Raw genomic sequence first — 19,607 nt, 5'->3', positions numbered from 1 at the left:
CAGTGGTGTTTTCTGTGGGGATGGAGATCCAAGATGGATTCCTGGCGTTCAATCTCCACTGAGAGACCAGGAGTCTCCTTTTCCATCTCCACCCGCTCCAGGCCTCACCGTTCAAGGCAATGGAGGTCTGCTTTCCCCAGCGTTGGAATCAAAGCTGACAGGTCTGGTCTGTAGCCAGGGGTCCGCTAGGCTCTTCTCACCTCCCCTTAAGTACGGGTGTCTGTGCTTACTGCCATCGCCACAGCTGCTGCTGCCAGCATAGCTTGACCTCTCCACCTTAGCTTCGCCCCTCCTACCTGTCCAGATGAGCACCACTTCTTTATAACTTCATATGTTGGACTTCCATTTATTTTCTGGAACTTCTGGTTATTTCTGGTTTTTGCAGTAGTAGTATTCCTTCTTAGTTGTGCAGGGAGTTGGAGCATGTCAGTCTAGGCCTCCATCTTGATCGGAAGTGTATTGTTGAGTTTTAAGAGTTCTTTATATAGTTCAGATATTGATTCTTTATCAAATATGTCTTTTGTAAATATTTTCTCCCAGTCTATAGCTTGTCTTATTCTGTTAATAGTCATGTCAGTTATAGTATTCAATTGTTACTGTTTGCTGCCACAGTAGACTGTGGGATTCTTATGGGCAAAAGTTAAGGAACTAAGTTTAGTTCCTTAGCCCAGTGCTTTGCACATAGTAACATTAAATAATGTTTAAAGAATTAATGAGTTTGTGAAGTGAGTTATCTAGTCCCTTGATACTCAAAGGATAACCTTTAAATCAGTAGCATGGCATCCCCTGGCAGTTTTTAGAAATGTACAATCTCAGACATTATCTGCTAAATAAGAATTTGCATTTTCACAAGATCACCTAAGTGATTTGTGAGCTGTGATCCACCTAGCCTTTATGCACTCACACCTCCCCAGGGGGTGTTAGGAGTGGCGTGGCAGGAAGCCAAGTCACTCATTTGGAAAGTTCTATTTTAAGCAGTAACAGGAAGAGCTTCACAACCCAGCCCAGAAAGTAAAAATGGTAAGAGAGAAAACATTACTAATTTGCAGAATGTTTGTACTGAACCTGAGAACACAGGGACTGAAAAGCCTGTGCGAGAAATCAAGATACAGGTTCAAACGCAAGTTCTGGTCATTGATCTTTAATTGAGCTTGAAGTCAGGGTAAATATTCCATGGAAGTCATTTCAGCTGCAAACAATTTAAGACCACATCATAGGCACGTCCCACTCTGCTAAGATCTGAGGTAACATGGTTGAGTAAGATTCCATCCCTGTATATCACTGCTTACAGTATAGTTGAAGAGGTAGAAACTAAGCAAGAATTATAATCTGATAATTGCATTTTATCATGGAAATAGGTGCAAAGTGCTATGGAATCACCATAACTATATGTCCTTGCCTATAAGGACCATGTTACATTTAATTGATTAGAATTTGTAGTCCTGAGACACCTCAAAAATGATATTACTAGTAAATATAAAATATCTACACACATGCATATATATATACAGACATGTAAATATAAATTTATATATACATATAATCTTAGTTAAAAATAAAAGCTAAAATTAATTTATTTAATTTTATTATTCATTAACTTAATTCTTGGTGACAGAAAAGAACAGTGTGGAAAAGTCAGGATGGAAGTGAGACTTTAGTGAATGTATATCTTGGTATTGAGATTTAACTGGAGTCATGAAAAATATTTGCATAATTAAATAATAATAATTTATTTAAAGAGGAATCCCCTCAAATTGAAAACAAGCTAAAACAAGCTTAACTGTCCATCAGGTTAATAACCATGCATGTAGAATAATTTTATTTGCATAATTATACATCCATGTAGAGATACAAGAACAAAAAGAGCTATAAAGATATTTTCATCTATACTTGGTATTTTTCATAGTTATATTGATACTGTTTATTTTTAAATATGTGGATAATATAGCATAAAGCAAATATATAGCTATTAGTATATTTAGACATAAAACTTTCTTGCATAACAAGATTTAACTCAACTATAAAATTAAAAATGTTCAGAATCTTACAATCCAAGTTTCAAATTGGAAGTATAAGCATAAATTCATGATTTTTTAATTAAAAACTTTTTAGTTCTGACTACTAAATCAAAACAAATTAAAAGAAGAAAAATTATAAATATTCATAAATTATATAATTGTTAGCCTGATAAACCCCAGAAATCAACTGGAGATTTATCAGAAAAAAATTAAGGCAACATGTTAATAACTTCATTTATACATTGCAGGAACCATAAGTATTAAATAGTAGCTTCTCAAATACCAAGGGGTCAAATAGATTACACAAGTGAGTAGAGCAGACCAGACAGACAACTGCAGCAAGCTAATTAACACCTGCTTTATCTAAATCAGAGAGCTGGAGGGCACCACAGCACAGAAAGGACCTCCCCAATCAGAACTGAGTGATTGGCAGCAACTGAGAGAGAAGAAGGGAAGGAGAAAGAGGGCGAGAAACATTGATGTGAGAAACATCAATTAGTTGCCTTTTGAATGGACTAGAGGGGACTGAACTGCAACCCAGGCACGTGCTCTGACCAGGAATTGATCCTGTAACCTTTTGGTTTGTGGGACGATGCCCAACTGAGTCCCATCATCTGGAGTTCAACAATTAGTGTTGGGTCAGCACTCAATCCTCTGAGCCACACCAATCAGGACAAGATCCACAGTTCCATCCTCTTTTCATAGGCAAAATGCATTGTGAGCATTAGCCAGGATCCCAATCTTTGTCTGCGGTGGTCAGATTCCTCTTATAGGTGAGATCATGTGGTACTTGTCTTTCACCTCCTGGCGTATTTCACCTTGAATAATACTCTGCAATTCCATCCATGCTGCTGCCAAAAGGTAGGAGTTCCTTCTTCCAAACTCGCATATAATTTTATGAGCAACATGCCATGTAGGTCCAGAGAGAGTGTCATTATTTTTAAGCTTATGAACTTTAATAACATATTAGACTTGGGAATGGAAGCAAAACACCTTTGTGAAGGATGAGCATTTCATTTTGAGTAAATACTACTTGATTTTAATAGCAAGAAAAATACCCGAGAAAAACAATGTAATTTTGGAACATATATATATATATATATATATATATATATATATATATATACACACTATATATATATGTATAATATATATATGTGTATATATATGTATCCCCCTGGCTGGTTTGGCTCAGTGGATTGAGCGTCGGCCGGCGAGCTAAGTGTCGCTGGTTCGATCTTCCAGTCAGGGCACATCAGAGAAGGAAAACTCTGACTCCAAAAATCCTCCGCTGCCTTGCGGCATACCTCTTCAGGGGAAAGGCTAAGGGAGTAAACCCCGACAGAAAATCCGGAGCCGGAGTCCCTAAGGCGGTTTGACGTTGTAGTCAACACCGGCAACTCCTGCGGCGCACCTGAAGCCAAGCTGTATTGACTCCGTCTTTCCCTTGGGCCCTTCAGCTGCGAAGAGAGGGGGGGTCTGCTGCATGGGCAACAGCAGACCCTCCATATCACCCTGCCCAGGCTCTGTAGCTTCAGCTTCACTGGAGAGGACACTCCAGCGTCATTGCAAGATGTCGATTCAACGCGGGAGGAGACACTGTCACTCCCGAGTCGGACTGCACAGCTATTCTCGGCGGTGCAGATAGACTCTTAAGAAGCTACACCATCGTCTCTCGAGACGGACGGCTGCCGACATATATCTAAATCAGACACCTGATGGATCTAGATTATTGCCATGTAAAAACAGACATTTTATATTGTCTATTTTTCCAAGTTTTCAAAAGAGGAAGTAAACTCAGTTTCCATGTAGGATCACCTAATTTTAAAATCTTAAAAGCAAAATTTTTTTTTGAAATCATGAAAGCCAACTAGAACATAGCAACAAACTAGATTTGCCCTATGGTTTGCCAATCTCTATCTGTTATAAAAAAATTCAAAAGTTAAAAAATAAAAGTTAATACAAATCCACTTTTTAGTAGTAAATATATACAAGGGGGGACCCCCCCCCAATAAAACAGAATTATCTTCTGGATGGCGGGCCTTTTGTAGTACAAGCTTCCTCTGTTAGGTGAGTGTTCCAGGAACCCATCTGTCAGTGTACCAGCTGGTTGTTGTGAGAGGCTGTGTTTGACTCCAGTGAATTTTCTCGAAGACTTTTTAAAAATTGTCATTCTACTACAGTTGTCCTAATTTTTCCCCCTTTTCCCTCCTCCACCCATCCCAAACCCCACTCCCACAGTCAATCCCCATCCTGTTGTCCATGTCCATGGGTCCTTTATACTTGTTCCTTGACTAGTTCCTTCCTCTTTTGTCCACTGTTATTTATCCCTCTCCTCCCTCCCCTCTGGTCACTGTCAGTCTGTTCCATCTTTCCATGCCTGTGGTTCTATCTTGTTCATTAGATTTCTTTTATAGCTGAGATCATATGGAATTTGTCTTTCAATGCCCATTTCATGACCAATGATTTACGAGTGGAACTGCCCACTACCCATACCACACTGAGTGTTCGGCAGTTTTTAACCAAAACAGCATGACCTCCGTGCCCCACTCTCCCCCACCCAATCTTGCCCTGGAAGACGTTTTTTTAGTTTGTTTGTTCCCCTGGATGAAAAAATGTCCTCAAAAAGAAATAGTTCGCTAATGCGGAAGGGGTGAAACAAAAAAATAGCAGAAGCACTAAAAGGCATCAAAATTGATGCATTCAAAACTGTCTTGACCAGTGGAAAAGACATCTTGATAGATGTATTGCATCAAATAGAGAGTATTTTGAAGGTGACTAAAGTTTAAACATGTAAGAATAAATGCACAATTTTTATAAATAAATTTTTTTGGAAAAAATTCCATTTTGGGGTGTCCAGCATCTTAAGTAAAATATCTAGCTACATATGTATTAAGAAATGTATAGAAGGAACCAAAAAAAAAAAAATTAGAAACACTGTTCAGAGACTTCTGCCTGAAGCCGTGATGAAAAAACGTATCATACTAGTCCTTAAGCAGTAAAAATTTGTAAATGCACAATATGTCTTTTCACATATTGGTCAATAGAATTCTACTTTGATTATTCCTAAAAGAAAGGAAAAACAAGAAGTGAGCCCCATGATTTTCCTCACTTTCTGCCTGAAGATAGTTTTCAGCCTGTAACACAGGGAGGTAGAGCCTAGTCAGAGCATGACGGGCTCGCTGAGGTAAGGTTGTAGAGATTGGCATTTGGGAAATCTTAGAGACTGGAAATTGTGAGGAAAAGTATGGAATAAAAGAAAGCTCTATAGAAAAAGACATCCAGAAAGCCAAAAGAGGTTTTCCCTGGCTCTATTGGTGAATATTAAGGAGAACATATGCAGTGTGAGATTTCATGAGTTCAGGTCAAAGACAAGTCCTGGAAAGCTATGAGCTAAATCAGCGATTATCAACAAGTGTGTTGCAAGACTTTTTAAAACATGCAATACCTGATTATTTAGTCAGGGGTACCGACTTCTTTTCCCTTAAACTGTCAAATTAAAAAATGACAACAGCCAACACAATAGCCATCTGGTGTGAATGAAACAAAATTATACCAATTTTTGTTGTCAAATCAGCAAAGTATATATTTTTTGGTGTGCCACAGAATTTTAGTAATTAGTTTATGTGTGCCATAAGATGAAAAAGGTTGAAAATTGCTGAGCTAAAGGTATACAAAGTATACAGATAGAAAAGTTGAAGATAAGCTTCAGGGACTTCTGGGACAATATCGAATAGTCTAACGTGTAATTGTAGTCTCAGAAGAAGACAGTGAGACTGGAGCAGAAAAGACATTTGAAGAAATAATCATCAATTTTTTTTCTAAATTTGATGATAAGTATCAACCCATATGTTTAATAATCTTTCAAACCCCAAGCAGGACAAACTAAAAGAAAATTACACTCCTGACTGGTGAAGCTAGTGGATTGAGCACTGGCCTGTGAACCAAAGGGTCGTCGGTTTAATTTCCAGTCAGGGCACATGTCTGGGTAGCAGGCAAGGTCCCTAGTTAGGAGTGCATGATAGGTAACCCACACATTGATGTTTCTCTCTCTCTCTTTCTCCTTCCCTTCCCCTCTCTCTAAAATAAATAAATAAAGATTTTTTAAAAACTACACTTATGCATATTATGGTAAAATTGTTAATGACCAAATTTAAGAAGAAAATCTTGGAAGCAGTCAGGAAAACAGCCTAAGTTATATGCAAGTAGTCAACAAAAATGGCTTGATGCTACTTATTGAAGTGACCAAAATGTAATTTTTGAAATGCTGGGGAAAAAAGAAGTCAACTCAGAATTCTGTAACCAGAGAAAATACTCTTCCAAAATAAGATTCAGATAAACAAAAGCTGAAAGAATTTGTCACCAAAGAAAAGGTACCACCACTATGTTAAAGAACAGTCTCCAGGCTAAAAGAAAATAATACTAGATGGAAACCTGATTACACAAAACAATGAAAAGTATCAGAAATAGAAAATATGTGTATAAATATGAAACACATTTGAAATTCAATTTTTATTTAAGAGATAACAGATTTTAAAAATAATACATGTGGATTTTATAGAATAGGTAGAAGTAAAATACATGGCAATAATAGCTCAAAGAATGGAAGGGTGGTAAATGAAAGTATAATAATACAACATGGTAGATTGTAGTAAATTAAGAATGCAAAATGAAATCGCTAGAGCAATCACTAATTTAAAAAATTATATCTAAGATTTTAAAAATGAGATAAAAGTAGAATATTAAATACTCAATAGAAACCATTAAAGAAGGAAAATGGACAGAAAAGATATGGAGAAAATTAAAAAAAAATACATATCTTAAGATAGTAAACAGAACTCCAACAATATAAATAATTTTATTAAATGTAAATAAATTATATATTCTAACTAATAGTTGGAAATTGTCAGACTGAAAAAAGGCAAGACTATACTATATGCAGTTTATAAAAGATATATTCTAATTATAACTATACAGAGAGATTAAAAGTAAAAAGGTAGAGTGAAGCCCACAGACCACCCCATTCTTCTCCAACCCAGCCACTTAGTTCATCCAAACCATTGAGTCTCAGGAGGCAGCAATGCAGACAGGATTAAGTGAGGCCTATACATAGAGACAATCACTCAGGTAATGAGATTGTAGGCTTATGCCCTTTGAAAACAGAAAACACATGTTAATTTATGTAACATAACCCACATACAAGTCTCTAAATCTGTAGGACTGTCTTATCGGAAAGACATCCAATTGCAAGGCATTTGACATTCTTCTTGCCTGTAAATTAAACATTTTTGATAATGCCACAGACATAGTTTAACTTTCAAATGAAAACAAATTTTAAATGAAAAAAAACTTTAAAGATGGTTAGCTGCACTACTTTATAGTCTACCACTGAGCATTGTGATTTTCCCTGAATCATGATTTTTCTCCGTAAGATTACCCTCCTTGTCATTAAAGGGGCTGCATTAAGTCAATTTTTAATTTATCCTGTTCGTTTGCATAAACACAACAAGAGCAGAAAATGATCACTTATGATCCTTAGTTCTGCTTTGCTGGAACTTATGCAAGGAAAATTTAGGGTGACCTTCAGTCTGCCCTTCAGGGCACAGAAGCAGAACCACATACCTGGCATTCAGCCTTGCCTGTAAACACCTGTCTTTTCCAAGTCCTTCTGGTTTTTCATTGTGCCTTAAGGTCCCATCTAGCCATCTTTCAGGAAAACAACCTTCATTCCTTCCCTGGAAAGATTGCCATGGACCGTGCATCCATCCAAGGTACCAGGCCTTTTATCTCGTGGATTTTTATTACCTTTGAAAGTCAATCCCAGTTCCTCAGGGCTTTTTGGTAATAACCAAAGCCCAAGCATGGTTTCTCTTTTCTATCCTAAAGGCTTGGACAGAAAGAGCCCAGAGGCCTGAGAGGGGGGAAACCTATAATATTTCCCTCAGCCCAAACTAAGTATAATGGACAAAAGGGTTTTGGACAGGTGAGATGTACCTGGCACACCTTCCTCCAAAGAAGCCCTTCTTTTCCCTAATGTGGGACTTTGAAAAATTAATACCTGTCTTTTGTCATCTAGTGGTTATGGATTGAATATGTCCTTCAACCGTGTTGCCAAATCTGTTGCTTCCAGAATACAACAAGGATGCCAGCCTGTTAAATCAAGCATGCCATTGTCTGGGGACAGCCAACCTACCTGGAGTCTGCATGATCCTTCCCCATGTGGAAAGGTCACTCTCCCCTCTACACCCCCACTCTTATTAGGGATTTCTGGACCCAAGAGTAGGTAGGACGACGACCATGTCCAGCTTGAAGCAGCTAGAGGAGCTCGAGACCTTCTCCCATTGTCCTTTATAAGATTATAAAGAGTCTTAAGTCTGAGAGGGAGGGATTGTTATTTTTTATTGTTAAAATAATTAATTAATTATTTAAAAAAAGAAGAAGAAGAATATATGAAAGGGTGAGGCAGGAGAGCTTGTATGTATGACCCATGGGCATGGACTTGGGGGAGGGATTATTTGGGGAGGGGGGGTGCTGGGCGGAGGGGAGCAAAGGGGAAAATATTGGAACTATTGTAACAATGTAATCAATAAAATATACTTAAAAAAAAGAAAAAGTAAAAAGATAGAAAATATATATTACACAAACATCAATTACAAATAAGCTGAAAAGACTATCTTGATAACGTTGAATACAGAACTTGAAATAAGTTTGTACCTTTTCAGCACTAAAAGACATTTCATAGTAATACAAGAATCAATCTCTCAAGAAAAATGATAATTCTAAATGTGTATTGATTTAATAACAGAGCTTCAAAACACATGAAACAAAAACTGAGAGATGTAAGGGGAACAATAGAGAAGGCCACAGTTTGAACCCCTAGGGTAGACAATAGATGAATGGAACAAAAAGAGAGAGCCCATGAGTAGAATCACATATTTATGTAAAAATATTTTATAAAGATGCCAAAGCTGTTGAATGGAGAAAGAAATGTTTTTAATAAATGATCCCAGAGAACTGGATATGCAAATAGAAAAAGTAAATGTCAATCCCCACCCCACATCACATATAAAATGTAATTCAAGATGGAACAAGACCTGGAAGTAAAGATAAAATTATAACGCTCCTAAATAAAACTTCTCTATGACCAATATTTCTTAGATACCCCTAAGAGCATTAATCATAAAAGAAAAAAATAAATTAAACTTCATCAAAATTTAAAATTTTGCCCATTGAAAGATACTGTTAAGAAAAGACTTTGACTTCCGGCCAAGATGGAGACCTAGATAGACATGCTGGGTCTCTCTCCACAACTAAGAAGGAATACAACTACCTTAAAACTAGAGACAACCAGAAGTTCCAGAAAATCAAGCTGCATGAAGTCCAACAAACAAAGATATAAAGAAGAAATACTCATCCAGACAGGTAGGAGGGGTGAAGCCCAGGCAGAGAGGATGCAGTGTGGTCGTGGCAGTGGCAGCGGCAGTGGTGGCAGCGGCAGTGGTGGCAGCGGCGGCAGCAGCAGGCTGGTGGAAAGTGCAGTAACATGTTTTAAAAAGTTGAGAGGGACACCTGGGGAGCGTTCCCAGCTCCAGACCAGACTACACAGCTCATGGTCCCAGCTCCAGGGAAATAAATCCTCATTGCTTTTGACTGTGCAAACCAGTGGGGGTTGGGGCAAGAAAAAAACTGCCAGTCTCTCAGCAGAGTCCACATGTTTAAAGGGCCCCTATGGTCCTAGAACATCCGCAGACTCACCCACTCTGGGAACGATGGCTAGGGCAATAGCTAGAGAGGCGCCAGTCCCATACAAAAGTGGGAGAAGTGCCTGAAAAAGAGGCAGGTGCTGAGCAAGCAACACTATTTCCTCTCTGACCCCCTACCCCACCTACAGTGCCACAACATAGTGAAGTGGGTCACCTTGTACTGATGATACCTAAGGCTCTGCCTCTTACAATGTAACAGAAATGACAGCTTTACCTAAGACACAGAGGCAAACAAACACAGGAGCCTGTCAAGATGAAGAGACAGAGAAATATGGCCCAAGAGAGGGAAGGGATCAAGATTCCAGTGGGAGAACTAAGCGATGAGGAGATAGCCAACTTAACAAATGAGGAGATAGCCAACCTAACAGATGCAGAATTCAAAACACTGGTGATAAAGATGCTCACAGACTTGACAGATATACTTAAGTATGGCAAACGCATATGGGAAGAAGTGAAGGCTATGCTAAATGAAACGAAGTAAAATCCTCACAAAACCACTGATGAAGGGAAGGAAACCGGGGTTCAAATCAATGATTTGGAATATAAGGAAGAAAAAAACAGTCAACCAGTACAGAATGAAGAAACAAGAACTGAAAAAATGAGGAGAGGCTTAGGAACTTCTGGGACAACTCTGAATCATAAGGGTGCCAGAAGGAGAAGAAGAAGAGCAAGAAATTGAAAGCTAATGTGAAAAAGATAATGAAGGAAAACTTCTCAAATTTGGCAAAGGAAATAAACATACAAGTCCAGGAAGCTAGAGAGTCCCAAACAAGCTAGACTCAAGGAGGACCACACCAAGACACATCATAATTAAAATGTCAAAGTTTCAAGATAAGGGGAGAATCTTAAAAGCAGCAAGAGAAAGCAGAGAGTCACATACAAAGGGGTGCCTATAAAACCATCAGCTGATATCTCAAAAGAAGCATTGCAGGCAAGAAGGGACTGGCAGGAAGTATTCAATGTGATGAAAAGCAAGGACTTACAACCAAGATTACTCTGTCCAGCAAAGCTATCATTTAGAATGGAAGGGCAGATAAAGTGCTTCCCAGACAAGGTAAAGCTCAAAGAGTTCATTATCACAAAGCCACTATTATATAAAATGTTAAAGGGACTTATTTAAGAAAAAGAAGATCGAAACTATGAACGCTAAAATGACTAAAATGACAACAGACCCACAACTATCAACAAATGAATCTAAAAAATAAAAACAAAATCCAACTAAGCAAACCAGAGTAGGAACAGAATCATAGGTATGGGGATCATTTGGAGGGTTATCAGCTGGGAGGGGAAAGGGAGAGAAATGGGGAAATTGTGCAGGGTTTAAGAAGCATAATTGGTTGGTACAAAAGAGACAGGGGGTAGTTAAGAATAATGTAGGAAAAGGTGAAGCCAAAGAACTTATATGCACAACCCATGGACATGAACTAAGGGAGGTGGGATTGCTGGGGGGAAGGGGAGTACTGAGCAGAGGAGAGCAAAGGGGAAAAAATTGGAACTACTGTAACAACATAATCAATATTATATACTTAAAAAAAAAGAAAAGAAAAGACTTTGGGGAGATCGAAGATGGTGGAGGCATGAGGGGAGGCTACGCTTACTTGCTCCTGCGACCTGTATGTAGTTTAGGCTAATTGTGGACAGAGCACCTCAGTTAACATCTAGATTCTGGCAGGAGTTGAACCTCTGTGCTGCTAGCTCAGAGAAGACCATCTGGGAGCAACATGTCTGGTGAGTATAGCGGAGGAGAAAGGGGTGAGATGGGATTTCTGACTGGCTTGGCTCCCAGAGCTGTGGCTGACAGTGAGCAAAGATTTTTCAGTGACCCTAGGTTTCTCCTGAGAGGAGTCAGGGGTGGAGAGTGAAGCTCTGTCTGCTGACAGAAACAGGAGTGAGCCAGGTGGCATCTGGCTCTGAGAGGCAAGGAAGAGCGCTTGTGTGTGTGTGTTTTTTTTTTTTTTTCCTTTCCTTTTTTGATTGCTTTTGCAGACAAGGGAGGAAAGGCTAGGGGTAGGGCGAGATTCTTTAGGACCACTCGCCCATTTCCCAACCCTCCCTGTGGGTCACATGAGCATACTCATGGAACTGCTCCCATCTGCCCACCCAGGCGCGCAACCAGCCTGGCGTCCTGCTGAAAGAAGTGCCCCCAGCCTGCCTGCCTAGGTGCACAACCAGTCTGCACTCTGCCAGCACCGGCCAGTGTGCAGAAGAGCCTGTGACCCTCCCACCCTCACTTCAGTGCACAATCAGTCAGCTGCCCCTGGCCTGCACAAGGCAGCACACTCACCCCTGGCTGAGGCCAAAGGAGGGTGAAGTGAACTAGAGGCACTTTGTAAAAAGTTTTGGGAGCTGGCTCTAGAGAAAGAGTTGGGAGAGCAGCAGACTAGATCCTAGTGTTATGGGAGAAATCTCTTAAGCAGACTACTGCCCTGTAAGTGGCATCAGCTGGAGGCAGCAGCTCAACAACTGTATACAAGAAAGTCATACCACAAAGGCAGCAAATAAAAGCAGGTCATTCTAAGAACAGAAACAATAAGAAGAGCCACCCAAAATGGGGAGGAGAAATAACACCCCAACAAAAGAAAAGGAGGAATTCCCAGAAGGAGGGATAGATGAAATAGAGGCAAGCAAACTATCAGATATGGAATTCAAAACAATGGTAATGAGAAACCTCAATGAACTCAACAAACTTAGAGAAAACTACAACAAACTCCGGGGGAACTATAGAGAACTCCAGGGAAGTACAAGGAACTTACTGAGAACTATACTAGTATGAAAAAGATAATAGAAACTCTCAGTAAGAGCCAGGAAGAAAAGAAGAATACAATTTCTGAACTGAAGAACAAGGTAGAAGCAATCAAAAGCAGGCTAAATGAAGCAGAGGATCGGATCAATGATCTAGAGGACACGTAGAAAAAAATTTCCAGACTCTGCCACAAAATGAGAAAAGACTGAAAAAGAATGAAGAGAGTTTAAGAGTGCTTCAGGACAATTTAAATACAACAATATCTGTATCAAGGGATACCTAAACGAGCAGAAGAGGAGCAAGGGATAGAAAACCTGATTGAAAAAGTAATGACAGAAAACTTCCTGAACATGAGGAGAGAAGTCTCACAAGTCCAGGAAGAACAGAGGGTCCCAATGAAGATGAACTCAAGGAGGCCCACTCCAAGGCATATCATAATTAAAATGGCAACATTGAAAGACAAAGAGAGAATCCTAAAAGCAGCAAGAGAGAAACAACTAATAACATACAAGGGAGCTCCAATAAGGCTATCATCAGATATATCAACAGAAACACTACAAGAAATATTTTTCACTCTTCCCTTCTGGCTTGTAGCGTTTCTTTTGAGAAATCAGCTGATACCCTTATTGGAACGCCCTTCTATGTTATCAGCTGTTTCTCTCTTGCTGCTTTTAGGATTCTCTCTTTGTCTTTGAATGTTGCCATTTTAATTATGATGTGTCTTGAAGTGAGCCTGTTGGGGTTCATCTTCATTCGGACCCTCTGTGTTTCCTGGACTAGCATGACTTTTTCTTTCATCAAGTTAGGGAAGGTTTCTGTCAATACTTTATCAAACAGGTTTTCTAACTCTTGCTCCTCTTCTCCTTCTGGTATTCCAATGATACGGATATCATTATGTTTCATGTTGTCCTGCAGCTCTCTTAAAACCTCTTCATTCTTTTTCAGTCTTTTTTCGTTTTGTTGCACTGTCTGGGATTTTTTTTCCTACATTGTCCTCCAGCTCACTGATTCAGTCTTCTGCTTCCTCTAGCCTGCTTTTAATTCCTTCTACCATGTTCTTCAATTCAGAAATTGTATTCTTCATTTCCTCCTAGCTCTTATGGATAGCTTCTATGTCCTTTTTTATGCTAATGTAATTCTCAGTAAGTTCCTTGTAGTTTCCCTGGAGTTCTTTATAGTTTTATTTGAGCTAGCCGAGCTCATTGAGCTTCCCTGTAATTCATATTTTGAATTCCATGTCTGAAAGTTTGCTTTTCTGTATTTCATTTAGCACTCTTTCTGGGGAGTCCTCCTTTCCTTTCGATAGTGGGTTGTTTCTCTGTGTCCCCGTTTTTGTGATTCTTCTTGTTTGTTTCTGCTACTTAGATTGATCTGCACTTCCTGGATCTGCCCTTGGTGGCATCAGATTGTGTATGAATCTGGGTCTAGGCAGCCTGTTGGAGACTACCAGAGATCTACTGTCTTTTTCTGTGTTCTTTAGTTGTTAATCTATTCAATCTGTGATCAGCTGTCAGGCTTAAGCTCTGAGGGTGAAGCAGAATAATTCCTGCTGGGCAGGTTTTTGCTTCCCATCAGGCTGATGCCAACTGGAGGGGAATGGTCTGCCTGCAGTACGGGGAATGAGTCAGCACTGGGTCCTGGTCAGCTACTCCCTCAGTTCTCTCCTCAAAGCCACAGCCCCAAACTCTCCCCAAGTGTCTCTGGTCCTCTCTGCCCTCACTCTGCTTGAGCCCAGAGTAAGTGGGTGGCAAAATATTCTCATAAGTGATCCCTTTAAGAGCTGTTTCTCTCAAGCTGTTTCTTTCAGGCCAGCAAAAAACCCCGTGGCTTTCCTCTTTTCACATCTGAATGGTATTTTACTTTCCACTCTGTTGTTGTAGGCTGGGAAGCCCAACTGGGGATTTAGACCCTGCCCTTCCCAGAGAGAACCCCTGGCTGCTGGGTTGTTTCTCAGTGCCTTCAGCTGCCACCTGTGGGAGCCCAGCCAGCCCTTTCGCATGTCTGTACTTTCTACCAGTCATGTTGTGATAAAGTGGCCTTTTCTGTCTCTCCGTGGTTGTAAGACTTCTCTTCAGCTAGTGTTCACTTGGTTTTTACAGATGATTTCTCCACAATCGAGTTGTAACTCCAGATTGGTCCTGGGAGGAGGTTAGTGTAGCTTGCACTTACTTCTCCACCATCTTGGATCTCTGTAGACTAAATTTATGTGTGTGTCAATGTTGCCATACTGCTCTAAGTCCTGAAGGACCTCTAAGAGGAATTTTCCATAATGAAAAATGTGACTTAATACAGCTTAATCTGAAGTTAGGTGCTGAATATGTTATTTTATACCTATAAATATAGAATCCTGGTCTTGACTCTTTTATACAACCTGGAGAATATTATGCTAAGCAAAATAAGCCCACTGGAGAAAGACAATTACCATATGATTTCATTTTATGTGGAATCTAATGAACAAAATAAACTGACTAATAAAACCAAAGATATGGATACATGGAACTATCAAATCTCAGAGGGGCGTGGGTGGAGAGGACTGGAAGACATTAGCAAAAGAACATGTATGCATATATAGGCATAGCCATGGATACAGACAGCACAATGTGGTGAAGGCTGGAGAGGGGGTAGGGCTTGGTGGAGCAGCGAAAAAGTGGGGGGAAATGGGGAACATCTGTAATAATGTCAACAATAATAAGACATTTTTTGAAAATAATGTTATAACTTTTTAGTGTCCATCCCTTAAAAATACCCTTGGATTTAAAAAGATCAAATGGAGTTGACCTCATGCCCTCTTGGAAGTGGTTCATCACACCCTGCTTAGCCGCATCCTCAGAGTATTGCAGTGGTGCATATTAGGAAATAAATGAAAGTTTAACCAAATTTTACCAAATAAGAACTTGGTAAATTTTAGGCTACTGACATCATATAATAAATTGTATTAATGTTCATATCCACTAACACTAAGGATATCAACCACTATGTTTACAATATATGGATAATGAAGTGACATTAGTAATTGTCATTGCTCCCATAGAGATTTGTATAATGTAACTACCAATCTACAAATACTCAAAGCACCATACCACAACTTCCAGTGGTATGTATGACTCAACATTTTTTTGAGATAGGTTTTCATGGTTTATAAAAAATAGGAATAGCCCTGGCTGGTGTGGCTCAGTAGATTGAATGCTGGCCTGAGAACCAGAGGGTTGCCAGTTTGATTCCCAGTTGAGACACATGCCTGGATTGCAGGCCAAGTCCTCAGTTTGGGGAGCGTGACAAGCAACCACACATTGATGTTTCTCTCTCTCTCTTTCTCCCTCCCTTCTCCTCTCTTTGGGAATAAATAAAATCTTTAAAAAAAATAGCATTTCTAATATATCCTTAAAGAATTAAGGATAATTAAATTATAATTAAAATTCATATGTATATATGAATCATATATATATGAGTTTTGTCTAGAAAAAGTCCAGCCATTGTTAATATGAGAATGGTTTGCACGACATCAATGTAACCTGGCCGCCAAGAAGAGTGAACTGGAATGTGCTTGTGCGAACAATGATGACCTCACTATACTAGTCAGTGGGGGTGGTAGACGCTATTGAGTAAGCATGTGTATTATATGGTAGTTGCATTCAAAATGACTGAGAGTAGAGCAACAAATCTGGATCAGATTTTGCATTAAGCTTAAACATTCCTCCATGGAAATTATTCAGATGATTCTGAAGACCTCAGCTATGGGCAACTGGTAATTGGCAGCTTCATCATGACATTACACTCTCTCATGCATTATGTCCTGTACAGAACTCTTTGGCAAAACATCAAATCACCCAGGTGACTCAGCCTCCCTACAGCCCAGATTTGGGACTATTTTCCCAAAACTAAAATCACCTTTGAAAGAGAAGAGATTTCATACCATCGATGAGATTTGGAAGAATACAATGGAGAAGCTGATGATGACTAACTAGGAAAACTATGTGAATTCCCAAGGTGTCTACTTTGAAGGGGACTGAGGTGTCATTATCATATGTACAATATTTCTTTTCTCTTGTATCATCTTCAATAAATGTCTCTATTTTTCATATTATATGTCTGGATACCCTCTGGACAGACAGACCTCATATATATATCCTATTTTGTATATCCCATTTGGATTAGAATTTGCTATTTAATATTAATATTTTGTAGATTTCATAAGCGTCATTCTATTGTTGAGATTATATTCTTTTAGTTCAATAGAGCTATGATAGTGTCACAGTTAACTTTATGTGTCAACCTGACTGGGCCACAGGGTACATAGCTATTTGGTCAGGTGTTAGTCTGGGTGTTTCTATGAGGGTGATTTGGAATTAGATTAACATTTAAATTGATAGACTGAGTAAAACAGACTCACCTCTTTACTACAATTAAAAGGCTGATCTTCCAATGAGTAAGAAGGAATTCTTCCTGATGGCCTTCACACTGCTACATTAATTGGCTTTCTTCCCACTTTTAGACTCAAACTGATATTCTGGCTTTTGAGTCTCAAGCCTGCCAGTCTTTGTACTAGAACTACACCATTGGTCCTCCTGTTTATTAGGCCTTCAGACTCAGACTGGAACTGAACACCTTTTATTTTCTCTATGTTACATCTTTGAAAAGACTCTCAAACACCTAAATCAATGTGACCCACTCAAATTAAACTCTTGAGATACAGAAATCAATAAAATTATATACCAAAGAAATTTCTGAGCAGTTCCTTGATTAGTGGTGTGTGGTAACCTGTGATGTGAGCTTTATCCTGTGAATCATTTATTTGCAATTTCAGATAAAAAAATGACTGCTCATTCATTATTTTTCTTTACCTCAGCATCCTAGAAACACAATTCCCAAAATAGCTATGTTTCAACTATAGGAGGGGGGAAAGTACAGAAATTTTACTTTTCAACTAATTTAGGGGAGGATGTAATTGATATACAAAATACGCTGAAAAAAAAAAGGAAGATTTTTAAAAATAGGAATTAAAAAAGTGAATAAATGCACAGGGCTCAAAATAGAACAAATTATTCAAATATTAGAGAGAAAAAAGGAGCAAAATACTGGAAAGGGTTGTAAAGGATTCGGCCAATATGATGATTATTTTCATGTGTCGATTTTTCTAGGCCATGGCACCCATACATTTGGCCAAATATTATTCTAAAAATATTGCAAAAGTATTAAGTAGATGAATTTAACATCTGTGTCAGTAGACTTTGACTTAAGTGGATTGCCCGCATAATTTGATTGTGGACCTCATCACATCAGTTGAAGGCCTTAAGAGAAAAAGACTGCTCTTCCCAGAATAAGAGGGATTGCACTATCAGAGGATCTTTGGATTAGAACTGAAATATCAACTCTTTCCTCAATCTGTAGCCTTTCAGCCCACCCTGAAGGTTTTTGACTTGCCAGCCTCCACAATAAGGTAAGCCAGATACTTAAAATCAATCTCTCTCCCTCCCTCCCTCTCTCTCTCTCTCTCTCCCCTACCCCACTCTCTCTCCCACAACATATATAGAGCTATGTATCTCTTATTGTATCTGTTTCTATGGCGAAACCTGATTAATATAGGTAAATTTCCAAAAACAAATCACTTTGGCATTTTAACATAGTTTATTTTTTTAAGAAACACTCAATATTGCTACTTTATTTCTGAAGTTGAAAGACTGAAATCTCTGTTACAACTATAATACAGCATCAATAACCCTAAAAACTATCCTGTCAATTATATAAATGGATTTGCGTTCATTTCTCATTCTTTCAGTCAAAGAAGAAACTAAGTATTGTTTATTTTTTCCAAATGATTTCTTTTTACCTGAGCTATGAAGTCTCATTTATTTCCTAGCTTTACCCTCTTCCCTTTGTGTTTGAGAATCAAACCATAATGAGGACTCGATCTGCCCTAATAATCCTAAAGGAGTGAAAATGAGGTGAATCAAACAAACTTGAAAACTGAAACTGCTCCCGTGAATTATAATGGATATTTACTGGAAGAGAAGTGATCACTTCCTGAGAAACCTAAGGTCCTACACACAATCTCCATAGTAATGATGATTCTTTTGCCAATGGAACTATGAATCCTTAGAACATTTCCTCAGTACTCCATTTTTTTCTTCATTTATGCAATTAAAGTATACAGACTTTCAACTGGGAATAAAGTAGAAAGATGTATAAGATGTGTCTCCTACCTTAAAGAAACGTTGGTGGCCAAGAGGGAAGGAGAGATGTGGTGAAAAATTAGTACAAGAATATTAGAGGTATAATGATGGAAGTATGAATAATATGTATGTATACACTGGAGATAAATTTTCCCAATTTTATATAGTAACAAAGAAATACTGGCTTCAAATTTTATTCCAAGATCACCTCTCATTGGGCCCTGGTAATGATTATTGAAAAGGAATGGCTACTAGAAAGTTCAAATTATATACATCCTTGTGATAATTTTCTGCCACCAGAATTTTTAAAATTCTGCTCTAAAACGGTAGCTCCCATATTTATCAGTATGCTTACCCTTACCAAATCTCTGTGCATCCCTTTGTCTGAGGGGACCCAGAATGTAGTCTATTTCATTTTACAAAGCACACCATTAACTTGCTTCATATTATACACCTGTCACTTCACCAATGCCATTTCTAAACAATGTTTCACTTCCTCTTTAATACATATTTAGAATTCTCAAGCGAACTATGTGTTTGAGAAGTAGACAGAAGAGAGTATGTGTGATAGATGCTGTTGCCACCTCTCCCAAATTGCCTTTACCAACAGGTACACACCCCCCCACCTGTTGCCAGTGTGGACTGCTAATGGCTCACAGCTGCCTACTTGCCCACTTCCTGGGAGAATTGCCCTGAGATTATGCCAGTCATTTTCAGGAATATTATCAACTCCTCCAGCACAGCCTATTGCCAATGATTGAATGAATAATTGATAATAGATATGATAGATTAACCCCTACCCTAAGGAGGAACAATTCTGTGGTGCAAATTGTACTTCAGTACATCGCCCAGGATCCAACCAAGGCTATTCTGCACCTGAAGTAACATCCTGTCTACTTCTTTCCTCTTCCCT

This window comes from Furipterus horrens, unplaced genomic scaffold, assembly GCF_987537825.1.
Source record: "Furipterus horrens unplaced genomic scaffold, mFurHor1.1.pri manual_scaffold_1, whole genome shotgun sequence".
Lineage (NCBI taxonomy): Eukaryota > Metazoa > Chordata > Mammalia > Chiroptera > Furipteridae > Furipterus > Furipterus horrens.
This window is presented reverse-complemented; position numbering follows the sequence as displayed.